The sequence below is a fragment of the Hemiscyllium ocellatum genome, chromosome 17, assembly GCF_020745735.1.
Source record: "Hemiscyllium ocellatum isolate sHemOce1 chromosome 17, sHemOce1.pat.X.cur, whole genome shotgun sequence".
Classification (NCBI taxonomy): Eukaryota; Metazoa; Chordata; class Chondrichthyes; order Orectolobiformes; family Hemiscylliidae; genus Hemiscyllium; species Hemiscyllium ocellatum.
In genome coordinates, this window is record NC_083417.1 from 27,576,009 (window position 1) to 27,594,013 (window position 18,005).

The window sequence follows — 18,005 nt, forward strand, 5'->3', positions numbered from 1 at the left end:
GAAAGCATATGGTAAATTATAACAAATTGTAATTCTTCAGAAGAAACAGCCAATGTCTGTTCACAGCCTGAAATTCAACTCTCATCTGACATTGCAATCTGCCTGCCATATGTGTTTAAACGTACAGACAAAAAAAAAGCTGGCTGTGATTCTGTTAATCCAGATATGCTGGAAGACAGGCACATTCTCCTCCCCTTCCCCCATGAAAATGAATTGTGAGCACTGTTTGTCAAGTTACCATGAAACCACAATTCAGTTGACCAACAGAAGAGGTGACTAGAAACAGAGACGGCAAGGACACAAATGAGTAAAAAATTTGGCATTCTTCTGAACAAAACTTTCTGTACAAAAAACAAACTATAGACATCAAGCTATCTTGTACACTAGAGTAAAATGCACTAGCTGAAATTGAATTATTAAAGCATTTCATTTATTTTGAGTCACACATAACTTGACAGTAGTGCTGTAACATCAAACTCAGTAAACAAAGAGCAGGTTATGCATGAATGAAATAACATTTTGGGAAAGACAATTAACAACATTAACTTTTATAACTGCCCTACTTCAGTTTACATGCAAGAACTGTATATATCTATTTAACTTTTGCATTATGGATTTAGTTATATTTTACAGTTCGTACAATTCACTATCATATTTGGGCACTTATAGCAGTTTGACTTGAAATGCTAAAACTAGAAATTGTGTTCAAATGAGAATACAGACAATGTGCTTAAAACATTGGTTTGCACTAGCAATTTTATAGTCCAACTGTTTCCACCATTGCCACTACTACCTTTGAATCAGAACTCACTAAGTATCCAAACATTAAAATAAATAAAAATGTGTTACAGCAGTCATTAAATATGCCATGAGTCCCTTATTCGACACTTGCATCAGCTTTTACCTGTAACTTATGTAGACCCTTCAATCAAGCAATCCCACTATTATATATAGTTCCTGCTAGACCAATTTACTACAGCCACCTTTTTTTTTGGAGCAGAGAACTGGCAGCAGTAAGCCACTCAGCCCCTCAGGTATGTTCCACCATTCAATGAGATAGCAACTGATCTGCAACCTCGCCCCACAAGCTCACTTTTGCTCCATATCTCTTAATACCGTGCATTAACAAAAATGTAGCACATTTTAAAACTTACAATGAATATATAACATCACCCTCCATTTGCAGAAGCTCCAAATATTTACCACCCTTTGTGTATAGAAATGTTTCCTAATTTCAATCCAGAAAAGTCTGGGTCTAATTTTCAATCCTGCCTCCTGGTTAAAGACTCTCCAGCCAGCAGATATGGCCCTCATCTATCTACTTTAATTGTGCCCCTTAATAGCTTGAAAACATACCTAAATCACCTCAAACTTCCAAGCTACAAGCTGTATCAACTGACGTCATTCATCCCATAATGTAACCTTTGAAGCTTAAGTATCATTCTAGTAAATTCATACTGATGCCCTCTAATCTGATGAAAATATGTAAAAGTGTTCAATCACACAATCGCTAATTATCTTGCCAGCCATTTCCCAACAATAAATGTGTGTAAGTTCATGGTTTCCTTGTGTCATCTTTCATAATAATTGTGTGGGATACACAATTTTCAAATCAAAAGGAAAAATAGAGAGAAGTTTGAAAGACTTAAAAGGTACGATATCTGCAGTGTTTTCACTTAGTTCCTTTAAAAGCCTAGATTAAAAATAAACAACAGGTCCTGAACTATATTCACATTTTTTTTCCTGTCTACACAGAAAGTATGTATCAGAGTAGGTGGGATCTCTGTGCAGTTAGAGGGAACACCGGTCCTGGATATGTCAAAGGGTTTTACGGCATTGAAACAGACCCTTTGATCCAACTCGTCCATGCCAACCAGATATCCTAAATTATTCTGGTCCCACTTGCTATTCATGTATCCATCCAAATACCTTTCAAAGGGTGCAATTGCACTAACCTCCACTATTTCCTCTGGCAGTTCATGTTTGTATGAAGAAGTTGTCCTATAGGTCCCTTTTATATCTGTGCCCTCTCACCTTGAACCTATGCCCACTAAATTTGGTCTCCCTACCCTAGGAACAAGGCCTTGGCTATCACCATATCCATGCTCCTCATGATTTTATACATTTCTATAAAGGTTACCCCCTCAGCCTCCGATGCTCTCGAGAATTGCGCCCCAACTTATACAGCCTCTCCCTCTAGCTCAAACCCTTCAACCCTGGCAATAACCTTGTAAATCTTTTCTGAACCCTTTCAAGTTTAACAACATTTTTCCTTTTTGACTTGAATGTCACTAGTTTCAATAGAGTTATTTTTATCAAGTTAATCTTGAGCAAGATCTCAGATTATTAGTTTCCTTGGGATGTCCAGCAGCATGCTGATCTCTACCTCGACTATAAATACTGACTGGCTATTTCTGAAATCAAAACAGCGGACATAATTCATCAGGAGAGTTTGCTTTCTACTGCAAATCCTGTGGCAGAATCAAGACTTTCCAGACCAGGTGTGACACTGGTTTAATGCAGCTAAGTTTGAATTCAAACTCAGACTGGTCTTAAACATTAGAAGTTAAAAATTCCTGAAAACATTGCTCTATGAGGTTAGGACATTCATTTTGTGCAAGAGTTTGATTCATTGGAAATTGAACCAAGATTAAGCAGCACATTTTAAAATCAAAGTTATGCTTTCTTTACTTCAGCCTTTAATGTCAAAGAGAAAACTTTCATCCCAATCAGAATTGGAATGTAATAAAGGCATTAGGAATGAAGGGCACTCTTACATCCACTGTGCCACCTTATCTCCAATAAAATCATTGTGATGTCATTTTTATTTGTATTCTTGTACAATGATGTTTAACTTACTGATGACTTAAACACACCTTGCATTAAGACACGATCGTCCAAACACAATCTATTTGCTCCATCATTTAAAGATGGCATATAAACTTAAGTTTTGGGCAAGTCATCTGAGCTATTAACAGGCGTAGGGTGACTGAACATTTGGACAGGTATGAGCCATTAGAAAACCAGCATGGATTTGCAACAGGAAGTCACGTTTAACAAAGCTAGTTGAATTTTAAAGGTGGTAATAAGAGGTAGAGGAGAGATAAGACATTCAATGAAGCTTCACTCTTTAACAGCTCTCGAGAAGTTAGGTTGTCCCATTCTCCTGACTTCTCCCCATACACCTGCAAATTTTCTCCTTTGTAACAATCCAATGCCCTTTACAACAATTAAAAATGCCTCCACACACTGGCAATGCATTCAGATCCCTAACCATATACTCAGTAAAAACATTTTCCCTTCTGGCTCTTGATTCATTTCAATGGGAAAAGTTTATTGTGCTCAACTCAGTCCAGTGCCCTCAGGATCTTTAACATCTCCATCAAATCTCTCACTATTTTCTTCCCAAGAAGAATAATACAGCTTTTCCAATTTGTCCACATAAATGAAGTCCCTCATTCTCAATTTTTTTTTCTGATCCTAATATAAAATCTTTCTGGAAGTGGTGTCCAGGATTGAAATCAGTGCTCCAGTTGAGGCCCAATGTTTTAGAAAGATTCAATACAACCTACTTGATTTTACACTCTATACCTCAATTTTAAAAGTTTCGGATTATAATAAGCCTGCCCTACCACCTGACAGACATAAGGCCCACATCTTTCTGTTCCTACAGCCTCTTATGTTGTCACACTTCCTTTCTTTCTCCCAAAACATATCAATTCATATTACACTATTACACAGGCTGCAACACAAAACAAAATATTTTCTTTCAGTGACCAAGATGATCAATTAAATACTTTGTCTATATTTTAAAGAAAAAGACCTACCAATCAAGTTTCTTAGCAAACATAATCACAATTTTATTATTAAAACAAAAAAAAATTCAATGGAGGTTCACAGTTCCTTGAAAGTGAAGTCCCAGGTAGATAGGATCGTGAAGGTGGTGTTATGGACCAGGTCAGAACCCCTCAAAACATTTCAAGAAAATAGCCCAGACCCTAATTTTTCCAATTGTTTTAAGCAGGAGTAGAGTGGATATTTCAGGAGTGATGTAGCTGGTCCAACCACTCAGTTTGAAACAAAACTGAATTTATTTAACCACAAACAAAAGAAAACCGAATTTAGAATAACTGCTACTTGAAAACCTAACCGATGCGAAAACACAATATAATGATGCTGTTCCAAATATTTGCAACATCCCTATAAACACCCAATTGGCAAGAAGGCAAATTCAAACACAGGTTTTTACAGGAGAGAGATTGCAGGGAGAGAGGGGACCAGCATGGAACTGTTTCTTTGGGAATTCAGCAGCTTTTCTGGGTTCCCAGCCAAAATTTGGATAGCAGCTGCAAATAAAACAGTTTGCTAAAACCAGACCAAACCCTGAACTGACAGAACTGCCACACCCTTTTCACTGTACAAGTGTTTTAAAAAAACACTGAAAAGCTTCTTCAAGTAGGTATTTCCAAACATATCGGAAACCTCTGTCTTTACAATCCCTCTGAAAAAAAAACCAAGGACAGAATAAACTCACTAAAGGAGCAGTACCGTCACAAGGGTGTTTGGTATGCTTGCCCTTATCGGTCATTGCATTGAGTATAGGAGTTGAGAGGTCAGGTTGTGGCTGTACAGGACATTGGTTAGGCTACTTTTGGAACATTGCACATTATTCTGGTCTCTCTGCGAAAAGGAAGGAGGTTGTGAAACTTGAAAGTGCAGAAAAGATTTACAAGGATGTTGCCAGAGTTGGAGGATTTGAGCTATAGAGAGTGTTTGAATAGGCTGGCGTTATTTTCCCTGGAGCATTGGAGGCTGTGGGGTAACCTTACAGAGATTCATAAAATCACGATGGGCATGGATAGGTAAATAGACAAGGTCTTTTTTCCAGGATTGGGGATTCCAAATCTAGAGGGCATAAGTTTAAGGTGAGAGGAGAAAGATTTAAACAGGACCTAACAGGCAATTGTTTTTCAGACAGAAGGTGATATGTGCTTGGAATGACCTGTTAGAGGAATAGGGGAGTATAATTACAAAATTTAAAAGGCATTTGGATAGTAAATTAATAGGAAGTGTTTAGAGGACTATGGGCCAAATGCTGGCGAATGGGACTAGATTTATTTAGGATATCTGATCAGCATGGACGAGTTTATTTTCTGTTCCATAACCCAATTTTATATCCATATTGAGACTATCCCTTTAATTCCATGGGCTTCAATTTTGCTGACAATACTGTATACGTTATTTTACCAAATACCATTTGGAGTCTACATACATGGTGGGAATCAGAAATATTTTTACACAAAGAGTACAAGAAATTTGGAACTGTCCCCCACAAATAGCTATTGATGGATGGCAAATCAACAGAAAATCTCACAGATCCCTAATTTGCACCTATACAGAGTTAAATACTTTTTTTTCTAAAGGAGACAAACCAAGTCACAAAAGGATGTACAAGGGTAGATGCCAAAAGGATGAAGAAATTGGTTTCAAGAGGTTTGAAGGAAGAAAGGTGTAGAGGCACATGAAGATATAAGAAAGGAACAATGGACACTAGGGCTTCGGTGGCTGAAGTTATGTGGCTGTCAGTGAAGATGAGTTTGAAATCAGGGATGTCCAAGAGCCCAGAATTCGATGAATGCAGGGATGGGAAGGATTAAGGGAATGAAGTGATTTGAAAACAAAGACGAGATTTTTAAAAATCATGTATTTGCTTAACTAGAAGCTAATGTAAGTCAGTGGAAATGGTTGGTGGCTATACAAGACTTGGTAAAAGTAAGGACAGGTATAGCAGAGCCATAGATAACTAAACTTACACAGAAAGAAAGATGGGATTTCAGTCAAAAATAGGCTGGAATAGGCAAGTCTAAAAGCAACAAAAGACATCAATGAGGCTTTCAACTGAGATGGAGTAGTGGTGGGTGATGTTAACAGTGAAACTATGCTATCTCGCTGATGAAGTCTTAATTAGAAGTTTGTCTCAGTCAAATATAATTCTAAGGTTGTGAACAGGTATGCATTAGCCTCACAGTTGCCAGCAAGAAAAGTAGAATCAATTGCTAGGAAGTAGGAGTTTTGGTAAACAAAGACAATGGTTGTTTCCCCAAAATTTGGATAAGTACATTTTTGTTAGACAAGTGTTTAGGAGTAATGAAACCAAGGTAAGTCATAAGAACATAACAATTAGGAGTAGGAATTGGCTGTCCGGCCCTTCGAGCCTGCTCTGCCAGTCAATAGGATCATGGCTAATCTTATTGTGGACTCAGCTCCACTTACCTACATTTTCACCATATCCCTAAATTCCTTCACTTTTCAAAAAAGTATCAACCTTAGCATTAAAAGCGATTACTGAAGTAGCATCAACTACTTCCCTGGGCAAGGAATTCCATAGATTAACAACCCTCTGGGTGAAGAAGTTCCTTCTCAGTTCAAGTTTAAACCTGCTTCCTCTAATCTTGAGGCCATGCCCTCTTGTCCTAGTCTCACCTACCAGTGGAAACATCTGATCTATTTCTATATGATCAATTCCCTTCATAATTTTCTATGTTTCCAGAAGATTCCCCCCCTTATTCTTCTGAATTCCAATGAATATAATCCCAATCTACTTAGCCTCTCCTCATAAACCAACACCCTCAACTCTGGAATAAACCTAGTGAACCTCCTCTGCACCCCCTCCAGCGCCAGCACATCCTTTCTTCAGTAAGGAGATAAAATATGCATACAATACTCCAGGAGTGGCATCACCAGCACCTTGCACAGCTGTAACATTACCTCTCTGCTTTTAAACTCAACCTCTTTAGCAATGAAGGACAAAATTCCATTTGCCTTCCTAAATACTTGTTATACCTGTAGACCAACCTTCTGTGATTCATGCACATGGACAGACAGGTCTCTCTGCAAATCAGTATGCTGCAATTTTTTAACCATTCAAGTAATAATCTATTTTGCTGTTACTCCTCCCAAAATGTATGACTTCACATTTACTAACATTGTATTCCATCTGCCAGACCCTTGCCCACTCACTCAATGTTTCTACGTTCCTCTGCAAAATTTCACAGTCCTTTGCATACTTTGCTCTGCTACTCATCTTAGTGTCATCAGCAAATTTTGACACCGTACACGGGATCCCCAACTCTAAATCATCTATATAAATTGTAAATAATTGTGGTCCCAACACCAATCCCTGAGGCACACTACTAGTCACTGATTGCCAGCCAGAATAGCACTCCTTTATCCCCACTCTTAACTTCCTGTCAGTCAACCAATCTTCTTCCACACTAATACTCTACCCCTAATATCATGCATCCTTATCTTATGCAGCAGCCTCATGTGCGGCACCTTAACAGGGCCTCTTAGAAATCTAGGTACACCACATCCACTGGGTCCTCGTTATCCACCTTGCTTGAACTGTCTTCATAGACCTCCAAAAGATTTGTGAAGCATTACCTGCCCTTCCTGAACCCATGCTGCGTCTGTACAATGGGACAATTTCTATCGTAATGTCCTGCTATTTCTTCCTTGATAATATATTCAAACATCTTCCCCACTACAGAGGTTAAGCTTACTGGACTATAATTCTCAATCCTTTGTGTACTCCTCTTTTTAAACAGTGGCGTCACATTTACTATTTCCCAATCTGCTGGGACTGCCCCAGAGTCCAGCAAATTTTGGAAAATTAATGCCAGTACACCTGCTATTTTTCCCACCATCTCTTTTAGTACCCCGGGATGTATTCCATCAGGGCCAGGAGACTTATCTATCCAACATTAACTCTAACTCGAACTGTTCCATAATGATAATTATTTCCAGGTCCTCACATATCTTTGTCCCTTCATTACTTCCCGGCATATTATTAGTATCCTCCACTGTGAAGACTCATACAAAGTACCTGTTCAGTGCCTTAGCCATTTCATCATATCCTATGACTTAAATACCACTTCTCATCCTCTAAAGGACCAACATTTACTTGAGCCACTCTTCTTCATTTTATATATTTATAGAAACGTTTACTATCTGTCTTTATATACTGTGCTAGTTTTTCCTCAAACTCTATCTTACTTTTCTTTATAGCTCTTTTTGTGGCTTTCTGTTGACCTTTAAAAGTTTTTCCAATCTTCTAGACTCCTGCTGATTTTGGCCACTCTGTATGCCCTATCTCTCACTTGATAGCCTGCTTTATTTCCTTAGATACCCATGGCAGATTACCCTTCCTCTCACAGTCCTTCCTTCTCTCCAGAATATACTTTTGCTGAGCACTTCGAAAAATTTCTCTGAAGGTCGTCCACTGCTCATCAACAGTCACACCGTAAAGTCTCTGTTTCCAGTCTACTCTAGCCAGCTCCTCCCTCATTCTATCATTGTCCCCCTTATTCAAGCACAGGACCCTGGTATAGGATTTTATCTTCACACTATCCAGCTGTATTTTAAATTCAACCATACTGTGATCATTCCTTCAAAGAGGGTCATTGACTATGAGGTCATTATTCCTGTCTCATTACACAGGACCAGATCTAGGATAGCTTGCTCCCTTGTCAGTTCCATTACATGTTGTTCAAGAAAACTATCATGGATACACTCAACAAACTCCTCCTCAAGGCTACCCTAACCTAGCTACTTTGACCAATCTACATGCAGATTAAAATCCCCCATGATAATTGCAGGCATTAGTTATTTCCTTGTTTATTGCCTGACCCAATGTGATGTTATTATTTGGTGGCCGATAGACAACCCCTATTAGTAACTTCTTCTTCTTGGAATTCCTAATTTCCACCCAAATGGATTCAACCTCACGCTCCATAGAACCTATATCATCTCTCAGCACTGCCCTGATGTTGCCCTTGAATATCAGAGCTACACACCTCACTTGCATCCCTGTCTGTCCTTCCAAATAATTAGTACCCCTGGATATTTAATTCCTAGTCATGACCATTGTGCAACCATGTCTCTGTGATGGCTATCAAATCATATTCGTTCACGATGATTCGTGCTGTTGACTCATCAACTTTGTTAAGAATGCTACGAGCTAAAATGCATTTATGCTAGCTTTCTTACCGTAATGATTTATAACATCTCTAATATCTCCTGAGTTATCCTTCACTTTTGCTTCTTTCATAGTCTGCCTTAAACGTAAACCCTTCTCCATACAAACTAATCTGATGCTTACCTTTTCATTTATCACCATACTCCCTGTTCCCCTCCCCCCCAACTCACAAGTTTAAAGTCCTAGTGACCAGCCTATTTATCCTTTTCACTAGAACACTGGTTCCAGATCATTACAGACCGAGACCGTCCCATCAGTACAGATCCCCCCAGTTCCAAAACTCAATGGTAGCACAAGCATAATGGCCTCGACAGCCTACTCTTGCTCTTACATTATCTTATCATACTTTATCAAAGTAGGAGAGCAGGAGAAAAAGAAAATGTCATTAAAAATGTTAGTGACAAATTAATATTGAGATTCAAGAAGTTTCGAGTAAAAAATGAGGTCTGCAGATGCTGGAGATCACAGCTGCAAATGTGTTGCTGGTCAAAGCACAGCAGGCCAGGCAGCATCTCGAGATGCTGCCTGGCCTGCTGTGCTTTGACATTCAAGAAGTTTCAACAAGGAACAATTCAGAAAGTTCTGATACAGTTATTTACAGTTGTTGTTGAAGATGGCACACACTGCAACCACATCCCAAAGTCAAACTATTCTCTTAATCAGAGTCAGCAAACATACCAAACAATTCAAAAGCAATAAACCAATCCAGGCATAACTGTATTGAACAAAAACAACATTCAGTGAAGACTAGAAACAGATCACTGTTTTTATTGTCTTGGAGAAATACAACAAATTGAGAAAATACAGTTCAAATTGTGACGGCAATGGACAGACAAAATAAACTAAATTGCAATAAAACCTGAGAACCTAAAAAGCATTTTATTTGAAAGAGCCATTGCTGAAGCAGGTTACTAATGTGTCTTCCAAACATTATTTCTTCTGCACCTTTTAAGTGCTGAAGGGATTTAAATGGGTTTTTGAAAAACACAGTCATCACAAAATATACATAAAGAAATGTTATCCATTGAATTGCAATTCAGTCTGCTAGCACATAAAGGATTATTGAAGCTGTGAATATCTGTACAATTATGAACTGCAATATGCATATCTGTAGCCAGTTGTATACCAGGAATGGGAATTACTGGCTAGGCCAAGTACAGCCTACCTTCTGAAGATTACAGCCTCAAATTTGGTCTTTAAAGGACTCTCTCATAAGGTAATGTTAAGTAAGCTGACCACTGCACAAGGAGCTCCTGTTCATCTGAATTCAAGTACAAAGGAGAATTATTCAACAGTTAGGCTAAGAAATATAGTAGCCAACTTGATAAACATCATGAAAGTTTCATATAACAGTGATATATTATTGAACACTGTAAGGTGTTGACTCGGAGGGCAGACTGACATTGTAGGAGCTGAATGAAGTACTCACAGTCTCCATCCAGTTGCTGCCTTCTTACTAGAGTTTATCTGATACTACAGTCACTTAATAAAATTCTTTTGGGAACAGTCACAAACTGTACTATTGCACAAACATGGGCTTCTACTTTGAATGCCTTCCTCTCCTATTTTGAATGCATTGAGGAAGTGCTGTATCATCAGAGGTGCCATCTTCCATGAGGAGTTAAACTGACCCTAGGAACCTTTTTATTAGAAATGGAGATTGGCAAGTCATGTCCTCTCAGTGGAGATAAAAATCCAATAGAACTATTTAAAGTGCAGCAGGAGTGCTCTCTTAACATCCTAACCACTATTTATCCTTCAAAACAATCCCAATACAGATTGTTTGATCATTTCTTTTGTGGTACCTTGTTAGTTAACAATGCAGCTGCATTTCCTACAATAAAATAGTAATATAGATTAGATTACTTATAGTGTGGAAACAGACCCTTCGGCCCAACAAGTCTACACTGATCCGCCAAAGCGCAACCCACCCAGACGCATTCATCTACATTTACCCTTTCACCTAACACTACAGGCAATTTAGCTCGGCCAATTCACCTAACCTGCACATTTTTGGACTGTGGGAGGTAACCAGAGCACCCGGAGGAAACCCACGCAGACACGGGGAGAATGTGCAAACTCCAGACAGTCAGTCACCTGAGGTGGGAATTGAACCTGGGTCTCTGGTGCTGTGAGGCAGCAGTGCTAATCACTGTGCCACTATGCCACCCAATATATTTCAGAATGTTTAATTCTGTGAAGCACTTCAGATGTCCTTGGGTCATTAAAGATGCTACAATGAAAGAAAGAACTCATGTTTATGAATAATTAATTTTATGGAAATGTTTAAGTTAAAATGCAAAGTTTTCATATTATAGCCGATTACAAAGCCATTCTAAACTAATCCAATCTTGCCTTCCATGCACAAAAAATCTTTTTTTTTCAAAATATAGGGCTCCCTTTGCTCTAGTTGGAAGATAAAATAGACAAGGCAACCAATTTTCAAGTATGTATCTGCAACATTACAGTCAAGAGGTAAAAACTAGGCAAGTAACGTGTAAGAAATAATCGGTATTTCATATAACATACTGCATAAGCATGTCAGCCCGAAGTGCTTCACATCTATTTAATTACTTTTCTATTGTCATCACAGTATGATTTAGAATATGCAGCAGCCAATTTCAACATAGCAAGCTTCCATAAACAGAAATATGATAAACATCAGATAATCAGCTTTTGTGATGTCAATTGAGGGTAACCAGTAGCCATCCAGAACAGGAAAGGATTTTTACAGCACAATTATTACAGAAGGCTGATCAATGAACTACCGTGCCTTGAAAAGTGTGCAGTGTTATTATCACAAATGTTTGTTCTCAGTCATAGAGACAAAAAACATGGAAACAGTTAAACCAGTCCGCTTCGATCATGTTCCCAAACTAAATTAATCCCACTTGCCTCTGCTTAAAAGTAGTTGTTTGGAGCTGTATGCTGTGAAATATAGAAGAATAAGAAGCAACCTTATTAAATGCACATGATTCTTAGGGGATTTGACAGGATAGGTGCTGAAAGGTGAATGTGTCTCAGACCAGACAGCGTAATCTCAGAGGAGAATTAGAATTCGAATTCAGTTGATGGTCACATCAACTCACATGCGTGCAGTGAATAGTTTACAAAGCCACCACTTATGGTGCCATCATTGGTACCTACGTGACAGGATCTTAGGAATAAATGAGAAAAATAAAGAAATAAAAAGTTCAGTATTACAGTTCTTCATGCCATCTTCGGTACAAGGTACCTAAGTACAAATTCTGAGGAATAAATTAGAAAAATAAATAAATAATAAAGGGGCTCATGCACACTTTAGACAGTGATGAGGGAATTTCTCCTCTCAGAGGTATATTCAAGAGAGACACATTTTAAGTCTGTAAGAGAATCAAGGCTTATTGGGACAAGGCAAGAAAGTGAAGATTATCAAATCTGCCATGATTTCATTGAATGACAGCAGATCTAGTGGGCTGAATTGCCTACTTCTGAATTTTGAAGCTAACAATGCAACGGAGAAAGAATAGACAGTGCTGACAAAGAAAGACTTGGTATTTGGAGATATTTCTGGCATTTATGAGGAACAAATCTAGGAAACTGTATTAAATAAATAAGATGGAATTTAATATTCTGCTGTCCAAATATCCTTACCTGTGAAGTTGACTACAAAGGACTTGGCATAACAGAAGGTCACTGGAAGGAAACTAAAGAAAGATGGACAATTTCTGGGCAGGTTCAAACTTTATGGCCAAAACAAAGAACTCAATTTCACTGGACAAAATATAATCTATACAATACAAGTCCATCTCTAAATAGGATCTGGCTGTTTTGGACCAATGTATGAAGTACTTCAGGCAACATTTAAGCATTATACTGCTAGAAACATTTGAATTATTTGTTTTCTGGGAGTACAGTAGCAAAGTCTTTGGTTTAAATGCTCTTTTCCCATCATTCTCAGCCCATTAAATCAAATCATTTTTACTGTGTGTCCATTTTATATCTGTAATTCTGAGTACAAATGAACTTACAGCATTAAGCTTAACTTTTTGAGTAAGTCATCAACTTGCCCTCTTGTAAATCACAGGTCAAAACAAGCTAAACACCTGAGCACATGTTTGTCCACACAAAGTTTCATTCATCAAGGATACTAGCAATAACTCTCTTGTTTTCCCTCAAAAGAGTGCCCTGGGATCTAGTAAACCCACCTGAGGGTGCAGACAGATTCAGTTTGGGCTGTGTTTATTTGCGCAGAGGGAACAGCTCTACACATACAGAGCAAATCACAGTGAATTAGTCTTGAACTTTATCATTTGCAAAAAAAAACTTTTAAATTTTAAAGTTTACCAAATTTACCACCCAATGTGGGATTCAAGACTATGACTTTGGGCTAAGAGCTCTGAACTACCAACGGACCTAGCTGGGAAATAGCTCGACAAAGTCTTCCCAACTTACTTCAGAGGATTTGTATTTAAACAAGATCTGTGAGGCTGTGTAAATTCAGCCAAACCTCCGCCTTATTTTTGGTCATAAATTTGAACTGGGATTTGAACTGGTGCTCTGCAGCTGTGGGTGCCTATCATGCAGAAACAGACATGTAACATGTACAAGTGGCCACAATGTGAACAGTGTGGACGTGCAACCGTTCCTGACTCCTTTTCGGTTAGCAACAGTATTTACTGTTTATATCTCATCTGGAAAACATCAACTCTAACTCCAACAATGTAGCTCAGAATTTATTTTTGATCAAATCTTGGAATGAGATTTGAAAACATTACTTCCTACTCACTGACTGAGAAAACCAAACAATTATAAATAGGCAAGAGTCAAGATTTAACAATTATACAGTCATAGAGTCACAGAGATCAACAGCACGGAAACAGACCCTTCAGTCCAAACCGTCCATGCCAACCAGATATACCAATCCAATCTAGTCCCACCTGCCAGAACCTGGTCCATATCCCTCCAAACCGTTCCTATTCATATACCCATCCAAATGCCACTTAAATGTTGCAATTGTACCAGCCTCCACCACTTCTTCTGGCAGCTCATTCCATACACGTAACACCCTCTGCGTGAACAGGTTGCCCCTTAGGTCTCTTTTACATCTTTCCCCTCTCACCCTAAACCTATGCCCTCTAATTCTGGACTCCCCCCATCCTAGGGAAAAGACTTTGTCTATTTACACTATCCATGCCCCTCAAGATTTTGTAAACCTCTATAAGGTCATCCTTCAACCTCCGGCGCTCCAGGGAAAACAGCCCCAGTCTGTTCAGCCTTTCTCTATAGCTCAAATCCCCCAACCCTGGCAATATCCTTGTAAATCTTTTCTGAACACTTTCATGTTTCACAACATCTTTCTGATAGGAAGGAGACAAGAATTGCACGCAATATTCCAACAGTGGCCTAACCAATGTCCTGTTCAGCCGCAACATGATCTCCCAACTCCTGTACTCAATACTATGATCAATAAAAGAAAGCATACCAAACACCGTATTCACTATCCTATCTTTCAAAGTTTGGGAGAAGATTTGTAGCTCGGGTGCTCGTTGTTGTGGTTCTGTTCACCGAGCTGGGACTTTGTGTTGCAAACGTTTCGTCCCCTTTCTATGTGACATCCTCAGTGCTTGGGAGCCTCCTGTGAAGCGCTTCTGTGATGTTTCCTCCGGCATTTATAGTGGCTTGTCTCTGCTGCTTCCGGTTGTCAGTTATTGCTGTCCGCTGCAGTGGCCGGTGTATTGGGTCCAAGTCGATGTGTTTGTTGATAGAATCTGTGGATGAGTGCCATTCCTCTAGGAATTCCCTGGCTGTTCTCTGTTTGGCTTGCCCTATAATAGTAGTGTCGTCCCAGTCGAATTCATGTTGCTTGTCATCTGCGTGTTTGGCTACTAAGGATAGCTGGTCGTGTTGTTTCGTGGCTAGTTGGTGTTTTGTGCAGTCCTTGCATGGGATTTTGTACACTACATTGGTTTTGCTCCTGCTGGGTATCGGGTCCTTCGTTCTGGTGAGTTGTTGTCTGAGAGTGGCTGTTGGTTTGTGTGCTGTTATGAGTCCTAGTGGTCGCAGCAGTCTGGCTGTCAGTTAGGAAATGCTCCTGATGTATGGTAGTGTGGCTAGTTCTTTGGGTTGCGGCATGTCCTCGTTCCATTGTCTTTCCCTTAGGCATCTGTTGATGAAATTGCGCGGGTATCCGTTTTTGGTGAATACCTTGTATAGGTGTTCTTCTTCCGCCAGAACTGCAAAAAGAGGAAGAAGAACACCTATACAAGGTATTCACTAAAAATGGATACCCGCGCAATTTCATCAACAGATGCTTAAGGGAAAGACAACGGAACGAGGACATGCCGCAACTCAAAGGACTAGCCACACTACCATACATCAGGAGCATTTCCGAACTGACAACCAGACTGCTGCGACCACTAGGACTCATAACAGCACACAAACCAACTAGCCACAAAACGACATGACCAGCTATCCTTAGTAGCCACACAAGCAGATGACAAGCAACATGAATTTGACTGAGACAACACTACTATCAGAGGGCAAGCCAAACAGAGAACAGCCAGGGAATTCCTAGAGGCATGGCACTCATCCACAGATTCGATCAACAAACACATCGACCTGGACCCAATATACCAGCCACTGCAGTGGACAGCAATAACTGACAACCGGAAGCAGCAGAGACAAACCACTATAAATACCGGAGGAAACATCACAGAAGCGCTTCACAGGAGGCTCCCAAGCACTGAGGATGTCACCCAGAAAGGGGACGAAATGGTTGCAACACAAACTCCCAGCTCGGCGAACAGAACCACAACAACTATCGTATCTACCTGCGACTCCACTTTCAAGGAGCTATGAACCTGCACTCCAAGATCTCTTTGTTCAACAACACTCCCTTGGACCTTACCATTAATGTATAAGTTCTGCTAAGATTTGCATTCCCAAAATGCAGCACCTTGCATTGATCTGAATTAAACTCCATCTGCCACTTCTCAGCCCATTGGCCCATCTGGTCAAGGTCCTGTTGTAGTCTGAGGTAACCTTCTTCGCTGTCCACTACACCTCCAATTTTGGTGTCATCTGCAAACTTACGAACTATACCTCTTATGCTCACATCCAAATCAGTTATGTAAATGACAAAAAGTAGAGGATGCAGCACTGATCGTTGTGGCACTCCACTGGTCACAGGCCTCCAGTCTGAAAAACAACTCTCCACCACCACCCTCTGTCTTCTACCTTTGAGGCAGTTCTGTATCCAAATGGCTAGTTCTCCCTGTATTCCATGAGATCCAACCTTGCTAACCAGTCTCCCATGGGGAACCTTGTCGAACACCTTACTGAAGTCCATATAGATCACATGTGCTGCTCTGCCCTCATCAATTTTCTTTGTTGTTTCTTCAAAAAACTCAATCAAGTTTGTGAGACATGATTTCCCATGCACAAAGCCATGGTGACTATCCTGAATCAGTCCCTGCGTTTCCAAATACATGTACATCCTGTCCCTCAGGATTCCTTCCAACAACTTGCCCACCACCGACGTCAGGCTCAATGGTATATAGTTCCCTGGCTTGTCGTTACCACCTTTCTTAAACAGGGGCACCACGTTAGCCAACCTCCAGTCTTCTGGCACCTCACCTGTGACCATTGATGATACCTCAGCAAGAGGCCCAGCAAAACCTTCTCCAGCTTCCCACAGAGTTCTAGGGTACACCTGATCAGGTCCTGGGGATTTATCCACCTTGATGCATTTCAAGACATCTAGCACTTCCTCCTCTGTAGCTAGTTACCATTGTATAACACCTAAGGTCCCTCACAGAACAAATATTATGGATACAGCTTTTATTTCTGTCCTGTTGAAGTACATCTTTCTTTGTGTTTATGGCACTGCTTAGCATTGAGTCACAGCACATTTGCATTTTTCTGTAAAAACTTATGCTAACAAGATGAAGTGCAGCTAGTAATCTATTTCAGTGTGGACAGCATGCAGAAAATGGCTTCCCAAGTTTCAACTTGTGGATCAATACAGCAGGGGCATATGTCCATAATTCTTAAGTTTTGATCTCAGCAATGTGATCAGGGAGATCTGTTGAATAATTATCAGGTCCAATTCCATAATACAAGGGAACATTGGAAAAACGTTGGGAAAATGTCACCCTCACACTTTCAAGCAATCAGCTAAGATGAAAGATGTGGTGTTATGGTAATGTCATTGGACTAGTAATCCAGAACTGTAGTTTAGTGTTATAGGGATATGTGTTTGAATCCCATCATGGCAAACGGTGAAAATTTGAACTCAATTTTTTTAAAAGACAATCTGGAATTAGCAAGTTAGCCTAATGACGAGAATGGTTGATGGTTGCAACCCATCTGGTTCAATACTGTCCTTTAGGGAAGGAAATCAGCCAACCTTACCTGGTTTGGCATTCATGCGACTCCAGACCCAGAGCAAAGAGGTTGAGAAATGCTGGCAACACCCACATCCCATGAACAAATATAAAGCAAACAGCAGTGTCAGAAGTCCAGGAGAAGATTACCTGCATGTCTATTCTCTCAACTGGCCCAAAATGTGCAAAAACTAAAGGATGTGCAGAAGTGAAAACAATAAAACCCTGAGGTGAAATAACCACAATACCAGTTGTTATAAAGTCATACAACAATGAAACAGGCCCTCAATCAACAAAGTCTATGCTGGCTAACAAATACCAAACTGCACTGATCTCATTTATCTGCACTTGGTCTATAACCTTATGCCTTGGTATTGCAAGTATGCATCCAGATGCTTCTTAAATGTTGCCAGAGTACCTCCCTCCACCACTCTCCCATGCAGCACGTTCTATATATTCACCTCCAACTAGGTAATTTTTTTTTCCTCACATCTCCCCTAAACCATTTGCTCCTCAGGTTAAAATTATGCTCTCTGGTCTTAGACATGTCTGTCAATGGGAAGAGATTCTCTTGATCTACTCTGTTGATTCCTCTCATAACT

General features: G+C 39.8%; 1 protein-coding gene across 1 annotated transcript in view; it reads right to left on the reverse strand.

Annotated features, from left to right (window-relative positions):
* wwp2 (WW domain containing E3 ubiquitin protein ligase 2) overlaps nt 1-18,005 on the reverse strand; it is a 200,460-nt gene that overhangs the window by 130,088 nt on the left and 52,367 nt on the right. The window lies entirely within an intron of this gene.